The sequence below is a fragment of the Rhinopithecus roxellana genome, chromosome 6, assembly GCF_007565055.1.
Source record: "Rhinopithecus roxellana isolate Shanxi Qingling chromosome 6, ASM756505v1, whole genome shotgun sequence".
Lineage (NCBI taxonomy): Eukaryota > Metazoa > Chordata > Mammalia > Primates > Cercopithecidae > Rhinopithecus > Rhinopithecus roxellana.
The window spans coordinates 28,186,873-28,197,958 of NC_044554.1; positions in this window are offsets into that span (position 1 = coordinate 28,186,873).

Below are 11,086 nucleotides of genomic sequence, written 5' to 3' on the forward strand. Positions count from 1 at the left end.
ACCCTAGTTTCTGATTCACTATTCTCATTTGCAGATAAAGTTTATTTCTTAAAAAAAGGAAAATAACAACAACAATGCATATAATCATGAAGGAACTCTTTTTATCACGGCAAATAAAGTGAGGAAGTAAGGGAACATGGCTATGGGTTGCACACTACATCTCAAATATGCACAGCTACACATTTAAATAGCTGAGGATGAAAGTCTTTTATATTCATAAATGGGTTATGTGAACTGAGTTAGTTAACCGATAGATAAAAAATCTCTGTATTTATGAAGGAAATGATGTATGCAGTGGCCCATTTCCAAGACAAAGTGCCTTGAATTGGCTTAGGTCAGCAAACTGCAGAAGAAACAGGATATACTAGGCCCCTGCTTAGACAGCTGACACCTGCTTGTCAGCCTCCCTCTTTTCACTCCCTTCTCCCTGCCTTAGTTGTCCTCACCCAAACCAAAAAAGTTTAGTCTAAAATGAAAGTTTACTAGCCTGCAAAATAGCTCACTTTGTCTGTTCTTATCAGCCTGCCTACTACTTAGGTCATAAGTCAAATACTTAAAGAGCTCCTGTTCTAACTAGGATTGAAACGCATTGTGGGCTGCGACAAAATGTAGCAAGACAGCCCTAAAGAAAACACCTAAAGCCCCCACTCAATAATCAGTAGGCGATGTCCAGAAAGATTGTGACCCCACAGTACCCAGCCTATGAGGAACAGGGGAGAGACCTCTGCACTAGGGAATAAATTGCTCGTTGTGACTGTGCTGGGTGTTCCTGCATATCAGACACCCTATCTTGCAAGATTGTCATTAAAAGTTTCACTTTCAGCCAGCTGCGGTGACTCATGCCTGTAATCCCAGCACTGTGGGAGGCTGAGGCAGGAGGATCACGAGGTCAGGAGATAGAGAGCATCTTGGCCAACATGGTGAAACCTGTCTCTACTAAAACTACAAAGATTAGCTGGGCATGGTGGCATGCACCTGTAGTCCCAGCTACTGGGGAGGCTGAGGCAGGAGAATCACTTGAACCCGGGAGGTGGAGGTTGCAGTGAGCCAAGATTCTGCCACTGTACTCCAGCCTGGTGACAGAGTGAGACTCTGTAAAAAACAAACAAGCAAACAAACAAAAAATAATCTCACTTTCACTGTTCTCTGGGTCTCTGAGTCCCTTCTTTGGGTGAGTTTGTTTCTCACAACCTGGAGGCCCATACAAGGATCTCTGTGCCTGTGTGGAGTGAGACTCCAGCCAAGAGGGGAGATGCGTTCCACCTGATTTAAGTGGCCCACCTTGTCTGGGTGTCCTAGCTCCCTGCAGAAGCCTTAGCCAAACCTGAAATTATTATTCAGGAGGCAGCAGAAGTGGCACAGGGAAACAAACAGGCACTGGGGCAACCAGGCAACCTTGTTCATGAGTCAAGCAAGGTAGGAAAAGTGGACTCTAAGACCTTAGTGGCTGGGCATTTTCAGAGGTCTTAGGGTGTGTAAGAAATCACCAGTAAGGGGGGTTGAGTACACAGGGGAAAGCTCACACAGAGACTAACTGAAAACGGGAAACGGGAATTCTAGGCCTAGGGAACAAATGAAAGAGGGAACTAAAAAGACCCCCTCTGGCATTCTCCCAGATAGTCTGCTGGGGAGAATGTTGCAGGTTTGAAGGTATAATCCTCAAACCAGGGACAAGGAAAACCAAAAGATGATGAAGTATTGCTGTTTTATCTGACTCAAGAAGCAGCCCATTTATCAGCCTTTGGTCTTTTGGCCTAAGTTTGGCTCAGATGAGGATTGAGTGTGCCAAGTTTTAATTCTTTATGTCAATGATTAAACTCCATTCTTACAAGAGGAGATGGGTTATGCTCTTTGTTGGTTTGTTGGATTAGTGAACTGGCCCCATATTCCCCCTTAAAGAGGAAGAAAAAGAGCAGAGTAAGGAACCCGTGAGCAGTGAAAAGCCCTGGGATCCCCTAACATGGTTACCCCCACCGCTGCACCATACATCTCACAAAGTAGAAGACAGGTAGACCAGGGGGCAACAGGAAGGCCAGAGGAAAAGGAATCTGGGGGTCATGAAGGAGCTAAACTCAGTGTTCCCTTAAATACTTATCCAAACTTGAGGAAAGAATTAGAACAATGTAAGAAGGACATTGAGAATTTCCCTATTTCTTCTAAACAGCAGGTATCTTAACATGTGTATGCTCTTAGAGAAGTCCCTATGGAGCAGGGAGAAGTTGGATTTGTGAGTGTGCCTTTAACAAGTACCAAGATTAGGAATTTTAAAAAGGAAATGAGGCCACTCTTGGAAAAACCCCTCAGTTTAGCAGCTTGATCAATTTTTAGGAGCCAGTTTTTATACTTGGGCCGAGACAGTGTCAATCATGAATGTTCTGTTTCCTGGAGGAGAGAGGGGAATGATTATAAAAGGGCAACCGTGACCATTTGAGGGAGATAGCATCTTCTGGGACAAAGAGTCCCGCCAGCTGAGCAGAAATTCCCAAATGCAAAGCCCGGGTGGGATAACAATAACCCCAGAGATCGGGTCTAAATGCAAGATCTTAAAGAGATAATAATTAGGGGAATTAAAGAGTCCACTCCTAGGACACAGAATGTCTCGAAAGCATTCGAGATCCAACAAGGAAAAGAGACTCCCTGTGCATTTCTGCAGAGGCCCAGGGACCAAATGAGAAAATATTCAGGATTAGATCTGGAGGACCCAGTTGGGCAAGGTCTTTTAAAGGTTAATTTTGTGACTAAAAGCTGGTCATAACTGCTGCAGACAATTTTCGTTGGTTACAGATGACCATACTTATTATCCATTTCAATCATAGCTTATTCTCTTGCTGTGTTTAACTGCGTTACTCCCCATGGTTTTGCTAAGATGATACAAAACTAAGTAGTTTAATTAATCTCAATTCACGACCAGTTAGTTCAATCTAAACTAATTTGCTTTTCACATTCCCGACTTCTGCTTGGCTGCTAAGAAGTGATAGCTTAAATGCATCTAAGAAGAGCAGGGATTTTGTGAATAATGAATGTAGAGTTGGCCAGAGTTGGGAGTATATATATCGTGAGAAACAAACTCACCCAGCCAAACTGAAAGAATGGACTCAAAGACCTGGAGAACGGTGAAAGTGAGACTTTTAGTGACAGTCTTGCAAGACCGGGTGTCTGATAGGCTGGCACACCCAGCATGGTCACAAGAAGCAGTTTATCCCCTAGTGCGCAGGTTTCTCTAGCATCATGAATTGCTTCAAATTATCGTCTTTCAGTTTCAGTGGGGTGAGAAAAGGTAGTTTTCATGGAAGCTCTCTTAAAAAGAATTTAATATACCTTGCGCAGTTTCTGGTATGTAGAAGGTGAGAAATAAACATTAGTATTTTATTACCATTACTTATATAATACTTAAATAGTTAGCCATATAAAGCTTAGTATGAGGGCTATGAAAAAAGTATAAAGGACAAATTATTATTATCTATGCAACCTTTGCATAACTTTTCCATGCTATCTTTAACCTTTTTTTATTATTATATTTTAAGTTCTAGGGTACATGTGCACAACATGCAGGTTTGTTACATATGTATACATGTGTCATGCTGGTGTGCTGCACCGATTAACTCGTCATTTACATTAGGTATATCTCCTAATGCTATCCCTCCCTGCTCCCTCCACCCCACGACAGGCCCTGGTGTGTGATGTTCCCCTTCCTGTGTCCAAGTGTTTTATTTAACCTTTTTAATGAACACTTCTAGAAATTAATTGATGTAATGTGTTTGCTGCTAAGTAATGAAGACCTCCTACTGAGTTAGGTTGTATTTATTTGTTTCTTTTTTGACTTTTTGGCTGTTACAGTTGTCATTTATAATTTGGTTAGCATTTACGTAAGAAACTTATATGTCACTGCTGGATATACACCCCAAAGAGAGGAAATCAGTATATCAAAGAGATAAGTAAATATTCTTAAGCAAGAATTCCTGAAATGGCTCGATGCGGAATATCCATTTCCTGGGCATGTTGTGACTCGCAGGCAGCTTGCCAAGTCCTGCCAGCTGAACAGCCAGTCTTCAGATAACCCTCTTCCTTCACAGTGTGTCAGACGTTTGTCTTCTTCCTACCTGGCTGCCCTTGCCCCATGTGTTTCACAATACACCCTTGTTTCTGTTACAGTCAAACATTTATTTATCCGCATTGACTTCCTTTTTGCTTCTGTCACTGGTCAACATCCAGCTGCCCATTGCTTTCACCTGACTTTCAGTAATTGCAAGCAGTATTTATCTGCATTTTTTTTTTCTGATTCAGATTCAACCAAAATCTGTATTTTGTGACTTTTGGACTTGGAAATTTGACTCCAGCCACCAACTTCCTGCGGTCTTTTCACAGAACTCTCTAAAAGGAATTTCTTCAAAACACATTGCTGATTTTATTTCATGACTCTTCAAGCTCTTCTTTCCCTTTTTTCTGTTACTACTTTTTAGACTTAATGATTGCATTTATTTGTGTTATTAATATATCCACAGTCAGAAGGCAGGAAAATATATCCAGTTCCCAGCGAATGGATGTTGAATGACATCAAACTAAGTCTCCTTTTAATGATTATTTATCCTACCTGTGTTTGGAGAAGTGAGAATGTAATAAAAGGAGCATGGAAGAGAGAGAGTCTATACAAGACGATAGACTCCTACCTGGCGAATAAAGCAATTACTTCAACTACATGCATTTTTTTCTTATATGCCATATATCCATGGGTTTATCAATACAGAGATGCTTCAAAGTCAATTTGTAGAAATAATCTATTTTGTTAGTCATGTAGGTATGTTAAACTAGCAGATATTTTAGTGTGGCTATTGTCCATATCAAATTTTAGTAGGAGGACATTGAGGAGTTCTGCTTCTGATTAAAAACCTATGTGTGATTTTTAGGCCTGACCAGGTGCAGCCACAAAGACTTTATTTGACAGGCCTCACCAGGGAAACTGCCCTACCCGCACCAGACTCGGTGCCCAGTCGAGGGTACTGCATTCTCTGAAGGAAGTTGCAGTCAAGAGGACAAACTGTCTTTGCTAGTCATAATCTTTCGCGTATTTGCATTTTTAGTTTAATGCTTTATCTGAGGACATTAGCAAAGGTCCTCTTCAGGTGTTTCCAGAGGTCTCTTTTTAGGGCAGAAGGGAGAAACCTTAAGGATACTTTCCCAGACTGATTCAGTACTCAGTTCTTTTCTGTTCCTAGCTCCAAACTCACCCCTTTCCACCTTCCCTCTAGCCCCACTTGAATCCAAAAAACTGACAAATACTTTTGTTTGTAGATCCCTGAAGAGTGAGACAATCCCTATGTTTGCTTTCATCCTCCTGACTCTCACTCTGTGTGATAGTCCATGGGGGAAAATGGAGCAGGGGAAGTGAGCGTTTCTTCTTGTTTTAGACTCTTGCTTACACCATCACAGTAAGGGACTAAAGGCTGAGCTTTTTATTTATGGCTTGTTCTTTAATTGGCGACTTTGACACCAGACAGCTCAGTTCTCTCTCTCCCAGCCCAGCTGAGTTCCTGACAGATATATGTGTAGAAAATAAAAATAACACCTATTTTTCTAAAATTAAATAATTAGTAATTCGTTTTTGTATTTAAAAATTATTTCTAAATAAAGTAGCCTATATTTTGATTGGACCTTTTTAAGTCACTTATATTTTCTAAATTAAATAATTTATAATAATTTTAATTTTCAGTAGCAAAAAAAATAATTTTGTATAAAAGAGATTCCCTTTGTTAACTAAGCTAAGCTGGTGATCTCAAAATGAAGCTAATTAAGTACAATTCATTGTTGATTTAGGATTCTTAAATTGCTAATGAAAATACGGCTTGAGCAGCTCAAATCCAAAAATATGAAACTCAAAATGCTTCAAAATCTGAAACTTATTGAGTGCTGACATGACTCTACAAGTGAACACTTTCAAATCTAACCTCATGTGACAGGCTGCAGTCAAAATGCAGCCAAAACTTTGTTTTATGTGCTAAGTTGTCAGAAATATTTTATAAAAATTACCCTCAGGCTATTTGTATAAGGTAAGTAAAAATATAAATAAATTTTATGTTTAGATTTAGGTCCCGTTCCCAATATATATTATTCTGTATGTGCAAATATTCCAAACTCAAAAATAAATAAATAAATAAATAAATAAATAAATAAAAATGGAAACACTTCTTGTCCTAAGTGTTTTGGATAAGGGACACTCAACCTGCATTGCTATCACAAATGAAGGAAAACAAATAAATGTACAAAAAGTTAGCTTCTCTCACAAATTTATTTTAATAAATCCTCAAAAATTATAAATAATATCTAAGCAGATTTAGAATCTCAACAATAAATGCTTAGCCTTAGAATACTGCACTTTTTGTATTATAATTTGATGGCCACTTCTTATATGGTTTCTACAAAAATTAAACAAGTTTCCCACCCATTTTTATCAATTATCTTTTCAGACACAGTTTGGATGATCAAAAAAGAAGTGGTAAATATAAATGTTTAATATATAGACTCTTTAAGACATTGGTATTTATTCAAAACTTTGTTCTCAATTATTTTAACGTGGTTAGTCACATTTAAACAAAAAAAGAGATTTTTTTTCTGATTTATCAGCCTAAAATATAATAGGAAAATAATATTTGTATGTTAGAAATTAACACTTTAGAACATTATTGCATAGAATTACAGAATAATGAGCTTGTCTTCTCTTCAGGAGGACAGTAGGTCAGAATCTTCTAACCTTTGGAATAATCTCTGATGGGTAATCTTGGGTTTGTGTCAGTCACTTAAAAGCTCCAGAAGGGAAATAGCTCATGATACTTTTAACAATTAATCATGTGTCTATAATGACGTTTGCATAATTAATTCCAAACAAAAAGGCAAAATAAGAGATTTTTGTATTTTCACTTGTTCAAAGTCGACATTGCTCAATAGAGAAAATCAATTTTCTTGAATATGACTTTTGCATCTTGTCTATAATATCACTGTGTTTTTGTAGCCAAGATGAAAGTGGTATAGAATAGCAATCAGATTTTTGTCAGTTCCATAGGCATAAATCCAGGGTTTAAATTTAAAACCTGAATTAAGTATACTAGATATGGATGAAGATTTACTATAAAATTCCATTATCCCTGACTCCAGGAGATTGATATATCCTTGAATATTTTTTAAAATGCCATGCCTTTTCTTGCCATTTTTGCAGTGCTTAATACTTTTCTCTTCCCTTTTCTTTGGAACAAGCTTTCAGTATTTAATACTGGAATGCACAACTTTATGATGCATACTATAGCATTCATTTTTCATAATGTGATGAGTGATCAATTTTAAAGTATTTGCCATTCTTCTGTAATATAATATCTAATGTATAGAAGGTTTAGTACTTGGAACTTATTAGAAGCAATGCTTTTCAGAAAATAGAGATATTTATCATCACATTATTCCTAGTCTACTTTTTTTCTATCTTTGCTCATGCGTAGGTCTTGACATTTTAATTTAGTCCCACAGGGACATTATCTTCTGCCATTTCCTCTCAGAAGGCTTAGAGTGAGTTCAAAAGAAGCCATGGACACAGAGAAAACTCTCCTTTGGGGAATTTAACCATAGAATAATTTGAATGAATGCTACATACTTGTTTAAAATTGTATGCAACACAGCAGAATATAAGATTAAGTGTAAATGAAGGGTAACATCTTATAACAAACTCAGCGAGATGAGAGGAGGAAGGGAAACATTTGTTCCTTATTTAAATAGTCTCATAATTTTCTGTGCTATTCAAGTTTACCAGGAACTGTGAGAACATGACTTTTGGAGTTAGGATCTCATGAGTTTTCCATATCTTGCTGGTCTTGCCCTTTATTAGACTATCACTTTGGCAAGTTAGTTCAGCCTTCTTATCATATACCTCTGCATAGATTGTGAGGAGTGTTCCGGAAGTTGTGACTCTAAGGAATCCTTAAATATTAGAGGTAAATTGTAATTTATGGGAAAGATTATATTTTACCCCACCAATCTCATTTATGTATGTCTATATTTTTAAAAAAGGAAAGGAGGCCAGGCGCAGTGGCTCATGTCTGTAATCCCAGCACTTTAGGAGGCCAAGGCAGGCAGATCACGAGGTCAATAGATTGAGACCATCCTGGCCAACATGGTGAAACCTCGTCTCCACTAAAAAACAAAAAAACAAAAAAACAAAAAACAAAAAACTAAAACCAAAAACAAAAATTAGCTAGGAGTGGTGGTGCGAGCCTGTAGTACCAGCTACTCAGGAGGCTGAAGCAGGAGAATTGCTTGAACCCAGGAGACAGAGGTTGCAGTGAGCCAGGGAAAGGGAAGAAGGGGAAGTGGGGGAAGGTGAAGAAGGGGAAGTGGGGCAAAGGGAAAGAAGGGGAAGGGGAAGAAAGGGAAAGGGAAGAAGGGGAAAGGAGGGGGAAAAGGAAGGAGGGAGAGGGGAAAGGAAAGAAGGGGAAGGGGAAGTAGAAGGGGAAAAAAAGGAAAGGAAAGGAAAAAGGAAAGGGAAAGGAAAGGAAGGGAGGAAGGAAAGGGGTAGATTTATTGGATGTTTTAGACAGAAAATGAGCTGGGACTGGTATTTTCCCACATTCTCTCACCCTTCATCAGAAGCAGGAGAGTTTCAAGGTCTGAGTATTTGCCTTTGGATGGCCACTGCTGGTATGTTATTAACTTCTCTTGAGATCAAGACAATACAAAACTCAGGTCCTCTCTGCCAAGGATCCTGTCTAGGAAATACTGAGTGTTTGGGGGTAGTTTCAGAGATTTTCTAAATAGATAGTAAGTGTTGAGAGTATTTTACTTATAACTTTTGGCTGAAATTTTTTTTTATTATTGTACTAGTAAGTAAATTTCTACTAAATTTGTAACTAATTAATTCATTTATCCAAATAAGCACATTTTAAAACAAACTGCTTAATATTTAAAACTAAAAATATGCCACAAAATTTTGAGTTCTTTTCTCTTCAAGGCAACAAGGCTACAATATTCTTTTAAAAATTGCTACATAGATTTTGAAAAGAGCCTAACATATTGCTTGTCACATAGCATGCTCAATCAATGTTATTCCCACATTCCTCTTAGTGGGTCCTGCTCTTCATCTATAGTGAATTGCTTTTGATTTCAAGGTCTTAGACAAAAGCTTTTTCCAAAGAAAGTAAATTATGTTGTTGTCAAACTACTTTTATAAATAAGATATGTTGGACTCAGTGGATAACTTTACAGATTTATTTTGTAAATATGCAAGAAAATGCTAGATTTTTATTTTTTGAATCATTGCTGTGTTGATGATTGTTTGCCCACTTTACTACTTCACTGAAAAACAAATGGGATCAAATAAAATGTTGCTACTCTTCTCTTTGGAAGCCTAGAGTCATTCTGGATCATATAGTATATAGAATATATATTCTGACTGATGTCTTAACAATGTAGTGATGCTATATTAATTCTATATTTTTAAAATTATAATATTTGTTATAATATTTTTGCTTACTTGGAAACTACATAGTCTATACTCTTTTTGTTATCAATACAACATTTTGTGAATTATAACAAAAGTATATAAATATTGTTCACTAAAGAAAACATACTCAAGCTTTGGAAGGATTAAAGTTAGTGTTATTCAGAAGTCTTACTGAGGACTGCAGACTGAAGCCTATAGCCCTAGGGCAGTTATGCCAGACTGCTCCTGCTTAGTGTTTCAGCCACTGCTTATATACAAGTGGTGGGGGTTCCGTAAGTGCAAAATCACATCAGACTTGCTCAGGAGTTACATTAAAGCAGAATCACATCAAGGTTTGGGTGTAAGGGTACATCTGGTTATAGATTACAGAAGCATAATCACTGGCCCTGTCAGAGGTTATCTTGGGTGCAGGGAAAGGCAAGGACTAGGGTCATTTATCTTTTAAGAAAAACATAGTAGCTCAGGCAAGAGACATTGGAGGCTGTGCACGCTATCCTGTTTTGTTTTCAAAGCCTCCCTTCAGAGAGCTGCAGATGGTAACAAAGTCAGGGGGTTTTTCAGAAAACCAGCAAGCAGAACTGCTAGCAAGCAGAAATGAGTAAACATGGTTTGTAATGTTTGCTATTTTGTCTCACAATATATTCATGAACTTCACTTATGATTAATAATAAAACAGCATTTTAATGTAAAATTTACGTGCATTAAAGTAAAAGAGAGCTGGCTGTAGGTAGCCTAGTTTTACTGGCACTAATGTCAATGTTTGCAGTAATACTATTGTATTAATCTGTTTTCACGCTGCTAATAAAGATTGGGGAATTTACAAAATAAAGAGGTTTAATGGACTCACAGTTTGATGTGGCTGGGAAGGCCTCAAAATTATGGCAGAAGGTGAAAAGCATGTCTTACATGGTGGCAGAGAAGGGAAGAGAGCTTGTGCAGGGAAACTCCCCTTATAAAACCATCAGATCTCATAAGACTTATTCACTATCATGAGAACAGCATGGGAAAGGCTAGCCCCCATAATTCATTTACCTCCCACGAGGTCCATCCCACAACAAGTGGGAATTCAATATGAGATTTGGGTGGGGACACACCCAAACCATATCAACTATGAATTAAGTTTTTAAGTTTAAGTAGTGATGTGCCGTGAATATCTAAGAACTGGCCTCAGGGAGGGAATCTGGTTTGAAGAATTTGCAGGCCTCCACAGTATAAGTAACTACCTCATCACCATATTCAAACTATTGATAGTTTAAAAATCTGATTGAAAAAATTCCTGAAAATTAAAAAATAAAATGGCTCTTGTGAGCCAATGTCTTCAGCCAGTCTTAGCACTATGTTGGGATTAAGTAAATATCAACTGTGACATACAGGCATGACTTTTTTTTTTTTCATTGTGCCTTGCTTTTGTGCGCTTCACAATATTACATTTTTTACAAATTGTAGTTTTGTGGAAACTTACATCTAGCAAGCTTATCAGCTCCATTTTTTCAACAGCATGTGCTTACTTCATGTCTCTCTGTTACATGGTAATTCTCACAATATTTAAACTTGTTAATTATTATCATATCTGTTATGACAATCTGTGATTAGTGATCTTCCTTTTTCTGC